Source organism: Hylaeus anthracinus, unplaced genomic scaffold (assembly GCF_026225885.1).
Source record: "Hylaeus anthracinus isolate JK02 unplaced genomic scaffold, UHH_iyHylAnth1.0_haploid 12001, whole genome shotgun sequence".
Taxonomy (NCBI): Eukaryota; Metazoa; Arthropoda; class Insecta; order Hymenoptera; family Colletidae; genus Hylaeus; species Hylaeus anthracinus.
Window position 1 is genome coordinate 13,535,745 of NW_026534348.1, and position 13,510 is coordinate 13,549,254.

Below are 13,510 nucleotides of genomic sequence, written 5' to 3' on the forward strand. Positions count from 1 at the left end.
ACTATTATACATTATACATACATTATACTACAAACTTTTCGTGCATATTTTGGATATTTTTCATGCATATTTTACATATGGATGTTACATATTTATCGTGCATAAACTTCCGCAGTCTACTTATCAGCATTATTTACGTGTTAAGATGACCCCGTTTAACGCTGTTTCGTTTAGCACTGGATCTTATTGTATACTCGTTTCTATTACAATTAAGACTATTTATCCCGATAGATAGGTATATTTAACCGTGACAGAAGTGCACGAACGGCTGATTCACGCGTGAAAGACAAGGAACTTACTCCGTGTAAAATAACAGAGAATATGCAAACGAAGTGCCGGACAGTTCAATGGGCACAGTTTTATTCACTTAACAATTTATTCCACGTTGACGCGACTTATCACCATTTGCTCGATACTAACAATCGCGCTACTTCCGCCGCATTGATCGATTATTAAGCTTCAGTGGACATGAATTATGCTCAAACCCATGCGATTCAGGGTTTGATTTGACATTCCGCGTTTACTTTCGTGGTATCGTTATCTCGATCGTCGGCTCGAGCTGGGGCAGAAGGCGAAATTATCTGTTTCAACGAGAAATCGATCTTCGATGCTATCGCTTCCTTGTACCAATCACATATTTCGCATTACTCTGTACGCGCGTACAGAAGTACATGCAACTGTTAGTGGGAAAAACTGTGTACTGTGTAGGTCACCTAAAGTGTTGGAAGTAGATTTTGTGAAAACCGTTAAAGGTGTCGGCGAAATTCTTTTGCGCGATTCAAAAACTTAATGGAGCGTTTATGTCGGGTTACTTCACACATTTTTGGTTACATTAAGGTCATTGTCACAGTGTTCAAAGGCAGGACGTGTTTTCTATTCGCAGTCGTTGAGAGCTGAGCGTTCTGTTCCTTTGCGTTACAAGTTTTCGTACCTTTTAACGATTGGCCGGTGGTGTGCATTTGATAATCACCGAAGAACGGTCCCGGAGTCGTTTGAATCATTGTCTGTTGCACCTTGTCGGTCGTTCACAAGATGGAACATTATTGCAGCTGAGATTATTATCCTTGGTTGTTGGGCATAATTCGTTCGTGTGTTTCGAAAGTCTTGGCGATCCTCCTGAGTGCTGTACGTTTTATATTGCCTAACGCACGAGTACGAGTGCTCCAGTCTAACTCATAACCTGCAACATTCTGGGGTCACTTTCGTGATCGTACATCAACGTCATGTACATTCCGTTGTTTCGAGACCATTTTACAAATGTCAGGGAACCAAAAAGAAGGTAAACTCCTTTTCGAACACTTCCACGAATTAGTTCCGCCTGTGGTCTCGGTAGCATTGAAATCACAACGCTAATTATCAGGTATCGCATAAGTTGATGTCATAATAATTTCAATTGCACAATGCCCCTATTTAATAACAATGCTTTCTACTTAAAGGTAGCTTACCATTTTTTCAAGTTATTATTCGCGAGTGTACCCTGCAACATGATAAAGAAGAAATAGAGCATCCCTATTTGTACAAGGTAACTAACTTGTTAAATTAAATTTAATTTCAAGTATTCACTTTTACAATTTGCATAGAAATTTTCTGTTGGATTAAGTAACGCAATTGAACGACAACAAAGTACTCTTTGAACCGCACCTGGTCCTTTCCATTTGCTGACTCGAATGCGACATCGTTCACAACTATGGTGTTATAAATTTTCAATCATAAAAATGAAATGAAATTGATATGCGAACGAAGACTCCGTGCCGGGACAACTGAGTGTTGCATCATGGAAACTGGCTTGGTAGGATAATCGCTGATGCAATATTTAATCGCGTTCATGGAGTCAATTGAAATCGATTCATCTTCCATTGAGGCACGCTTCCATGTACAGACGCCAAGCTAAGAATACTTACGTTCGATTATGGAACAAAATATACAGGGCTTTGACCGTACAACGTAATTGATTAAGGAATCAGATGGACGTCCGCGGTGCTTAACCTCTTGGATTACGACAACGTGTGAGACTCGTGCGGAATTCGGAGTAAACACGAAAAACACGAGTCAAGTTACGTCGCATGGGAACGATCGAGCGATTTTATACTCGACTATGGATCCACTCGCGGTTCTAAATTAAATGGTACGACTAGGAGTTAATTGTGTCCATATTCATTTCATCTCTGGCGACTCAGAAGATTAGATAGAAGTAAGGGTTCCATTCTTTAAGATTGAAAATCTTTTACTTTTGGGTGGTATAATGAGAAAATCGTCACGAAATTTGAAACGGAAATGTGTCATGAAAGTGAGAGACATTAAGTGGTGGGGGTATGTTAGTTAGTTGATGGTAGGTATGGGGATAATCTCGGGAAATAGTCACGGTGTGACACTGATGGCAGGTTGCATTGCTGAACCAATGGTAGGTGGGTTGATGTACCTATGTGGATCCGACGATAAATTCAGAAAACGGTCACGGTGTAACACTCATTTCTTTGTGTATGTTTAATTGTATGTATTCCGAGAACAACGAGCAAAAATGAAAAAGCATTAAAAAAATACCACTTGAAACATGATCTATTTTGATTTATTTCGTTTAAATCGATGAACTTTCTTATTACTTGACGACCGGTATTAATTTGAACATAATTAGAGTGAGAATTTATTATTTGTATCGTATGAATATTAATGAATAAACGAAATGCTTGTACAACTACATTCTGTCGATTTATTTTCTTTACTTCATCAGATTACCACCTATGAAGCCTTCGATTCGTTTTCCTAGCCGAGAACAACGACCATCATTTGCTCGAGTCATTATGCGACTTTCTTCGATCAAGGCATTTACTGTCACACTCTTTACGACGTTATATCGACTATTTATAGCCATGAATGTATTACCCCGTTATTCGCAGGAAAAGTTCACGGAAATTAAATCGTGTTTCTCCTTTTTAATGTTATTCCATCAATTAACGAGAGAATCGAAGCACATAAATATTTTCCGATGTTCGATGTTAACTTTGATACACATAACTTGCGCGTATCTTGATATGCTATGTCTGATGTTTTGCATTTCTTGTACATGGTTGATGTGTTGTGTTCCTTGAACGTATTTATTGGGTTGTCCGGAAAGTTCATGCCTATTTTTAAGAAAAATTCAAAGGCATATGTGAATTTTCATATATATATTTATTGAATTATATATGTACCATTTCGTTCCACAACCTTTCCACCTGTTAAGGAATGTACACATTTTATTTGTTTTCAGCCATTCCGATATATTCAGACCGATACCGCCTACTAAAAATCGGCATGGACTTTCCAGACAGCCCGATATTTTGTCAGAGTTAATATTTTCCTTTTTTTAAATATTAATACATTCCACTTTCTGTCTTAATAAATAATATGAATTTCCCTTCCACGTCATAAAAAATCTAGCTTATTGTTAGTCCGTAAAATGTAGACATCAGTAACGTCTATCATCTTCTATTAGATCAAGTATATTAGCTCTACTTCTTGATCATTTATATTATTTCTGGATAATTGAAGTTTGTTATTGTATTATACCACCAACGTAACGATTAGAATTCTTCATTTACACTTTCCTTTCATAATTCATTGCTTAATAATTCATTAATAGAAGATTTACCTTATGGCACAGGAAATTCTGAACGACATCATTCTTTAAATTTATAAAACCGTTTCCAGTCAAACTTTACTCATAATTGATACCATAAAATCAAGAGCCAATGATTTACGAATCTATTTGAATGACGTACAACACTTTATTCTTTAAATAAAACGCATTTCTATATGAAATATAGATCACATATGTCGACACGGCCTGCATGTAAAGCTAATGACTGCTTTTACAGTTCATAAAACACATTTTTTACGATTCAATCGAATCTTTGCGATCGTTTAGTAATGCGGTAACACGCGACCTGAAAAAAGTTACGAGGTCTACGAACGGAATACAGTGCAAATTTGCTTGTGTGCGTTAGAGCCAATTGAGAGAAGGACATAACATTTCACACTTTTTTTTCTAGATACAATCGAGATGTATGTAATCTAGCGATAATACAATCAGATATCAAGCGTGTTTAAAAGGAATCACATTCCGCGTGTCCGGCGATTAACAGCACGGTGAAAAGATAATGGTGAGATTGAATTGTCGTCCGTACATTCTCTTCTTTCCATACTCTCATTTTCTATCGAAGGTACAAAGTATTAGTGCCTTCTTAATAAGCCAATAGATTCTTATGATTTGTTTCTTCAACATCGCGATTCTAACGCGGCTACCCTAATGGGATGTAATCCAGTGCAATCGGACGAGACTGGCGCTATTAATCAACTGTATAGAAATTCGTATGATTTCGTGGTTCGTATAAATTGCTTTGCTTACATTTACTTTGCGATAGTATTCATGGGATGCACAACACAACATACTTCTTAACGTAGTTGCGAATGACATTCCATTACGAAACGTTTAATGACGTTATTTAGCATGTTCATTGCAGCACGTGATATACAGTTACTCGCAAAAGTATTTGCCCACCCCGCATATACATATAAATATATGTATATGAATATATATACTGTCAACATAAAATTTGTCTCAACCTGATAAACATTACTCTGGACTAAGTTAACAAGGACATTACTACAAATATTTTAAAACAAAATGATTATTGTAAATTATTTCTATTAAACAACAATTAGTAATTAAGAACAGTATAATGTACAAGAGAAAGAAATATTATTTATAAAGTAAAACAACACGTGATAATATTTATAGGTTGAATCCCAGAATGGCAATTAAATTTGAGATTTTATAGAGATTTGAAAAAGAAAACAAGTGTGTCTTAAAAGGAAATTATGCAACTGGTTCATAGTATGTTTAATATTTGTTAATGTATTCCGTTCCTACAGCAATCTGCTTTTTGTTCCCAACCATCGTTGAGAAACCCACAATTGTAGCAAGAATTCTTACGAAATCTACATCATCATTAGTAAGTTTTAAAATGATGTCATATTGACATTATAATTTAAATGTAAAATTTGTAATGCACAGACGAGTGCACATGAAACGGCTGATGAAATTCCATCCACTTAAGAAATTTCAATTTTTGTATATTTTACACTAGATCTTCATGACATTATTACAAATGAAGTATTATAAAAGTTTTATTTGGATTATTTTTAATTATGTCTAACCCACTTTTAAATAAATCGGCGGTCCTTATCGACTCCTAGTGCTCGTTACAATCAAGTTCGACTGGTTTAAAATCCTAGCTGTGATCTGTACTGCCTGTGTCGTATAAGTACACAGTATAGCAGAAAAGGAATGAGACTGAATGCATGTAAACATCCTTCACGATAACTAGGTTTTTTTACTGCCGATTGTAACGACTTCATTTCAGTCTAATCTAAAGCATTCGCCAGTAAACATTAGTCGATGTTTCGTTTTCGTGTTGCATGAACATGTTTGCGAAATTTCTTTCAACGCGCTGTCACAATGCACGTTGTGAAATATTGTTACAGTGTTAAATTATACTTAGCACCGAGGAAAACCTCAACTGAAAAATTCGAACTTTTAATGGAAATAATCTAAGAGATGATCTATTTTTGACGAACTCGTCCGCAGTAGAATTAAATTGTTTAAACGGGATTTGTTCCTCATTTGAATGCCACGCGCGATGCGCAAACCGTGATTGATCAATGATCGTTATTGCACGGATGTTCTAGGCACCTGTGATTCTATGTGTAATATTCCCTTTACGCAAGCAAAGGTGTGTAGAATTAAAAGAACCTTATTTTCTTGTACTTTTGTTACTATCATTAATATATTCATTTATCACTAGACTGCAGATTTGATTCATTTATAAAACCGAATACAAGAAATATATGCTGAACATAATCAAAAATTACACGCACTTATGCAAAACGAATATTAATATTACTACATTAATTAATAGAGTATATTCTAGAGTATATTCTAGATTTGTTGCATGCTGCAATTCTTTTCTCTAAAAAGTCTAAACTTTAAAAACCTGTTTTTAGTGAGACACCCTATACATCTATGAGGTAATACTACGAAATCTAATTTCAGTTTGTTTCCACTTTGAATAAAGAAAATCTCCTAACCAGAAATAGTGAAATTCCGCTCTTTAACACCGGCGAACAACATAAAATTTATATCTCATCTTTTCATGCATTTTATCTGTAATGTTTCGCAGGTCGTTTCTTAAATTTTACGAAAGTATTGAAACTTACGTTATTCAATACAATCATAAATTCTTGATATCTCCGTAGTCGTAATGTTACTACGTGTCATCACGTTTATGGCATCGGCTTTTAGAAAAATATTAAACCGTGAACGTTAACGTCAGAGTTTCGTACGATCGCGTGTCAGTGTATAAAATATTACAAAGCGTTCGACAGAACTATAGAGAACGTCTTTTCACGAATACCAAGCCCATTATTCGGCGTAACCTTTAGATCTTCCATAATCGGCAGTTGTTGCATCGATCGCGAATCTCGCATTTCGGAGCGTCCATTAAGGCAACGCTGGATTGAGTCACGATCGAATGCAATTATCCCTTTTGTAGTAGCAACACTAAAGTGTTACGTGCGGTATCTAGACGCCTCGAGTGTAGGCGGATAACAAGGTACGAGCGTCGACCGATTACCAATGAACGATTAAACGGCGTTCCACACCAGCTTATCTCTAACCCCGGCGAAATAATGGCTCCTAACGTTACAGTCGGCCGCCAAAGATACATCACCGATCTACACAATGCGTAGAGAGAAGTATACAAATGATTGATCGTTAGGTGCTTTCTTACAAATTAATATCGCGGTTTCGATTATTACATCAATTGTGTTTTACCAAATCAATCATAGATTGTCTGCTCACCTACATTTCATACGACACCAACGTATAGTTTTCGCAAACATCATTTATATATTTAATATTTACCTATAGGTCACTATTATGCACTTCACTTGTTCATAAAAAGTTAATAATAGTAACACATATAATTGTTTCAATGATCGTGACTCGAGTCGCATGTTGCAAGTAATGCATCGTCAATCGTTAATCGCTAATAATCAATCATTTAGGTATCACACATATAAATTTATAACAAATATTTTCTCAACTGAATACTACTCGTTAATATTGAATGAAATCGCTGGTCTTTAGTTTTGGCTAAGAGTTTTACACACACAATGAGTTATTATTAGGTAAAGTATCCTAAATATTTTACGAATCCTTAATCGTAATAAAACAAGTTGCAGAAAAATTTTAATCTTTTACTTATTTACGTTATGCGTAACACTAAAAAATGCACCCACTTTACTTATAATAACGTTGGAAACTATGTTAAATATTATTAATATACACTGTAATTTACACAGTTTTCGTTCAAAAAGTCATGATTTCGATTTACACGACATTCTCGGGAACCAATCTTCCGTGTGAATAGATGTATCGATGAATTGATTATTCGAGTTCACCATCGTTTCCACGAGTCTGGCCCATTGTATCACGGTTGAAAATGAGGACCACGGAGTGCACGCTACCAATTTTAGAAGGCATACTGGCGAGTTGCGCGATAACGATCCCTGTTCTCGACACCTTGTTGGTTACCAGTAAAAATGACAAATCTTATGGGACTCGGTGCGGTGCGCGATTGTAACCGCAATTCCTGTGTACAGCTGTCTCCCGTGGATTGATCTCTGATCGATATACAACCGTTGTACCTCTACCGTTCTCAAAGATTGACATTCCGCGTGTTCGATCTACCGTGATCGATCATTACTTTACCTATTAATCCTCCGCGTGATGCGGGTCCCGATTTCGTTCTCCCGAAGGGGAGAAACGGCGATCGTAACGCACTAATGAATTTTGCTATCCTGCGCAGAAAGCGATTCAAGTTGCCGCGTTTTCGATGAATACGGCGTTCTATCGATATTATCATGTTTTTGCACGAGTTTTTTATTGCATGAAAATTGTGTTGTACAGGTCGCTCGAATTTTAAAGTCATTTTAACGATCGTTACCAACAAATCAAATTTAAAAAATCATCTTGCTCCATATAATCGTGTAACGTAACTTTCTGTAATTTGGAAAGACACGTTAACACGTTGCCAATGGATATTCTTCTAAAAGAAGTAATACATTGTTCCTTTTAAAACAAAAATGTAATGCCCGTATTGGTTTCTACTAGAGATCCCTACTTCACGTGTATTGAAATACCCAGATACATGGGTAAAATTAATTAATCCGTGTATTTTTAATACCCGGGTACCCGGGTATCGAAAAACACGAATATCTAGGTACGTACACGTGCATCGAAATACACGGGTAGGACATTGACTTGAACATTTAATTTAACTAATAAATAAAGTCTTACAAATTACACTACAAAATTTATTATGTTACATTTATTCGTCTTATGTTTATATATTTTTTTATTTATTTGTTTTATTACTTATCAATTTTTTCAAAATTAACAAGGATCATTATTTTAGAATAAAAGCTTCTTTCTTACATAAAAGTTTGTATGCAAAACTAATTGGATACTGTATCCGTATATTTCGATGTATGCGTGCCGTGTATTTCGATACCCGGGTACCCGTGTATTTAGATATCCGGGTGCCAGCGTATTTCAATACCCGTGTATTAAAAATACACGTGTTCCGTGTACCCGTATATTTTAATACCCGTTCGAAACCGTGATCTCTAGTTTCTACCCTTTCGCTGATATTTTCCGAAGCCTCTATCGTCCGTTAATTGTTAGTCCCATCGTCCAAGTATTTAAGGTATTTTTACTCATTTCAACGTGAGCAATTTGTTATGCAAATAGGATTGAGCAAGGAAGAAGAGTCTCCCGAACAATGCAATCGACATTCAATATCGTTGTCCCAGATCTTTCATAGCGGTCGCCCGGTTCTTATAGTCACGAAAACGAGAGTAAAAGCGAGTACATACGGCCCAGAGAATATCCAGCTGTTGCAACGACAGCGCTATCGTCGCGCGATTTTATTTAAACTACCCGCAATCGTTCGATCTTCTTTGCAGCAGACTTTCTAAGGCTAATGTTTACGATGGTAATTACCGTTTGGCAAGATGAACGATGAAACTGGTTGTTTATGGTACAATTTACCGCAATACCTATGAAATGATTGTTTTGGCGTAATTTGAACGAATGCTGGAGATACATAGTAGACATATAGTAACATATTTTCCAGGATTAAAACGTTGTAGTGAAATATTGATCGAGTGGAATCGAAGAACTGAACACAAACAAAAGAAAAAGATTTATAGCGGAAATATATATTTTTCCAAATTGAATTTTCCAAATTTAATTCACCAAATTGAATAAAATTAAATAGACTAGATTAATGAAACTTATAAACTAGTGTCAGTATTACAACGTATCGATTCTACCAAGTCGGATTATTAAACAGTCAGAATTCTATGTATTTTTTAATTTGTTCTAGTATAGGTTATAAAAGATGTTGGTGAAACACCAACAGTGAGATTCAGGGCACTGAAAGTAATAATAAAGTTCAGTTTCAGCAGTAAACTTTCGTCATGCCTGCTTATTCCATTACCGAGGCAATGCCTTTAGTTTTACAAAATCGAATACGCAGTTCGAAACTATTTAGTTGATTGCAAGTTTCGTTACGCAGCATGTTGTTAACTGTTTTCTCACGTAAACTTGCAATATAGTAGTAACGTGAACGTTTAAAGTGAACGTATCTTCAAGAGCCTAGCTGCTACTTATGAAAACCTACTAAAAAGTATTTAAAATTTTATAACTGTAAGAACAGGAACGTCTTAACAACTAGGAAGTATGGTCATAATTATGGTAGTTACAATGGTAACTACGATAAACATAAAAATGTATAGTTTAAAGTGGAATTACGATGGTATGTATTACTTATAAATAAACAATCCGTACAACCGATTCTAGTAATTTCAGAAATTGATTTGTTAAGTAATTTGTTTACAGCACCTATTGATGTCTAATCAATCTAATGTCTAATTACAAATCAAATTTGTTTATTATACAATGATATTATATGATATTATATATTATTAATGAAATTATAATACATAATAAAATATATAGTAGTATATGTATATGTATAATATACACGAATAGGGCAAATCTCAACAATTTCTTAAAAACATGCCTATATTTAGTGGCCTTTCTCTTTCAAAGAGGCCTTATAGACTGTTTTCTCTTTGATTGAAGATACTGTCATCTTATTTAGTATTAGAAATCTCCTAACGTGGTAATAGGAAGAGCTTGTCACTACAAATATGCAGAATTCTCTTTTAGTTACCTCATCAAATGATAGGTCTCGATCGTTCTGAAATGCATAACAGAAACAAATAAACATCATGAAATTATGTTGAAAACAGTTACATCTGTGTAATTTGAAAGTACATATCTTTTCTGTAATTTGTTTCCTGACAATCAACACAAGCGTAATGTGTCTTCTAGTTTCCCTTTGCTCGTCGTCGCGAAAGTATTAACCCCAAGATTTTACAACCTTAAAATGATTTTTAAATGAGATTACTGATCATTTTGTTCTTCATTGTTTATAAAAGTAATTGAATTTAATCGATGTCATAGTAGCTGTACTCCATTCGTATAGTTTCTCTGCTATCCTAATCTGATTTTCTTATGGTTTTCTGTTCTAAACTAACAAACGCGAGAAATTATTTAGATTGGCTTATAGCGGTACAAAAAATATCGCATCCAAGTTGAATGTTCATTGACCTTCGTCTTCTTATTAAAATGATAGTATAAATTAAATCATCGATGTCAGCGGTTAGAATAATTGTACTATTGTTGACGAGTTTATTGGGAACAGCGTAGACCAAACTCTGCATGCAGAATTCTCCAGGTTAGGCGTGTCACATAAAACGCAATCACAATTGTTACAAAATTCACGAACCAAGTGCGCATGTGTATACCCACTCAAGTACGTAATAATTACAAATGACAATAAATCTGAAATGATGTAACACTGATAGAAGTAACAACTTAAAAAGCCCATAAATTTCGATTATTATCGGTGGCATTGTTTAGCAACACATTTATAGATCGTACGAGTGAGTTACACTATTATTACCCAGTAGTACAGAATGCGTAGCTTTGATCTATATATACATTACATCACGTTTACATTTTTATGACTCATTGATTGGCTATAAAGCTTCGAGTGCAAGAGTACTCAATTTATCATTTTTTAATACTGGCACATTCTACATATAAGAAAAACTGACCAATTTATGTGGAAATTTTTTTTCTGATAGTTTCATGAATATTAATAGCTCCTTTAATTAAAAGAAAGAGGATGATTACATATTTTCATAACACTTAAAAGTACGTTCCACATATTAATTTGAATACCAGAACAAGAAATAGCATGAACTGGCGGGATGACCTGATACAATGGAAATGGCATACAGCTACTGACATAGTAGCAAATTGATGGATCAAATTCCAGCTAAGAATTTACCGCATTCAAACTATAGACGCTGGAATTTACCTGTTTCATATTAAATTCACGTGACTGCGAGCAACGCGCATCCTGAACAAACCCGCGAGAAGATTCACGCGGCTGTGCCGAACAGGCAGTAAATCACTGCTACGAATCCAATGGCGAATAGGTCAATGTGCATCTTCCATCATTCTACATTTCATTCAATGGGTACATATGAATACGGCTATAAGTGCGTTAATGGCACATCATATCACATTACAAAGACACCTGCGTTTACCCTTTCTTCGAATAGTTCATACGCTGCTGAGATCACAGTATGTATTCTTCCTCCGTGCGATATTTCCAATACCCAGCTCCCCTGAAGAGTATGTATATGTGCGTTGTCGCGCATAGCAACGACCTAATTGCATTAAATCACCGATCTTTCGTACATCCCAGGTACATTAGGCAAATATATCTTACCGGTGAACCGCTTACGTTTATGTTGTTAAACGAATCGTAAATCGCTTACGTGAACCCTCTTCAACGCTCTTGCAACTTGCTCATTTACATAGGTGGTGGAATTCGTTGAGAATGCTCGATGATCTAGTTCAGTGTTTCTCAAACTTCATTTTCATTGAGCCACGTAAATCTCAAAACAGACATATTTTTTATTTCCAAATTATCTCCAAAGATCCAATTTTCAGAGTAAATACTCTACAAAGTTGTAGTTCGCATCTTGTTAAACGCGCAATTAGTAACTGTATAGTAAAGGAACATTCTCAGCGTAGTCGTAAAATACTGGAGCATTTTAGTAAAAGCGATCATTTCTGTCTTGAATAAACTTTTACGTAATGGGGCTAATTGCGTTCATTTCCCGTTTGTGGTATAGTACTCGGAATATTATTATACAGTCATTAGTCTATACAACAAGGTTCTTTACGCTGCACGCGAAGTTATTATATGTAATTCGTTAACCATACAATTCAATATTGATTTTAATGATTTGTTTTGAATAACATAGATGTTGTAAATTTAAATACAAGAGTTGGTGTATTTCTTGTACCATTCACTGGCAATGCGAGGAAAGCGAATAAAAGGTTTTCCGTACTTTTAACAGATTCGACACGCTGTTACTTGGTACGACAAAACACATAGCTTCACTTTCTAACTCTCATTTCATTTATAGCACTGAAAATCATTGCGAATAAATCAAGAAGAGTATCACTAATGTCGACTGCCAGTGTGTTGTGGAATCACTCTGCTGGCTTCCTAGTTTCTCTTCCAGAACGCAGCAGAATAGTACTCGGTTTGTAAGATTACCACGAGTGGATCGTTTATACAATAGTTTTATTACAATACAGATGAAGAGAGAAGGATACGCGAGGCTGGTATCATCCAACTCGTCCTTGCATTCTTGACAATCGCCGTCCCAAATGCCAAGACGCTCCCTCCTCTATTCTTTCACCTTCTCGGAGGTGAACCTTAAACCTCGACACGAGACAGTCGTATTCGCGATGGCATGTGATTTTGATCGGTACTTGAACAAGACGTGGTACGAGCGACCTTTGAGTATCGTCTCGTGCCAAGTTGAACAGCGTGATCGTCTCCACGTGCAGAAACGCATTCTCTTAATGTTAAGGGAAATTCGTAAAGAAAGATCGGAATAGATAACGAAGGGAAAGAAAATCGGGTATGATACAGTTTCACCCTAACTTGAAGATTGTATATCATTTTGTAACTAAAGTATATTAAGGGGGCATTTCACTGTGAACGCACAAAAAAAATCATATTTTCAATCATTTTTTTCTCAGGAACCATTGCATAAAATTAAATAAATGTTTTTTCCCCTTAAAGGTATGATTAAGGAAAGTAAATAAAAAATTTTTTTTTTGGTAAAATATATTACGTCATTTATTTACAAAATAATATGCATGTGTGCAAAAGAAAAGTTATCCGCTGGCGCAGGTGATTTTGGCTCTCCTGGTAATCTCAAACAGAAAATCGAAAAAGTTTATTAA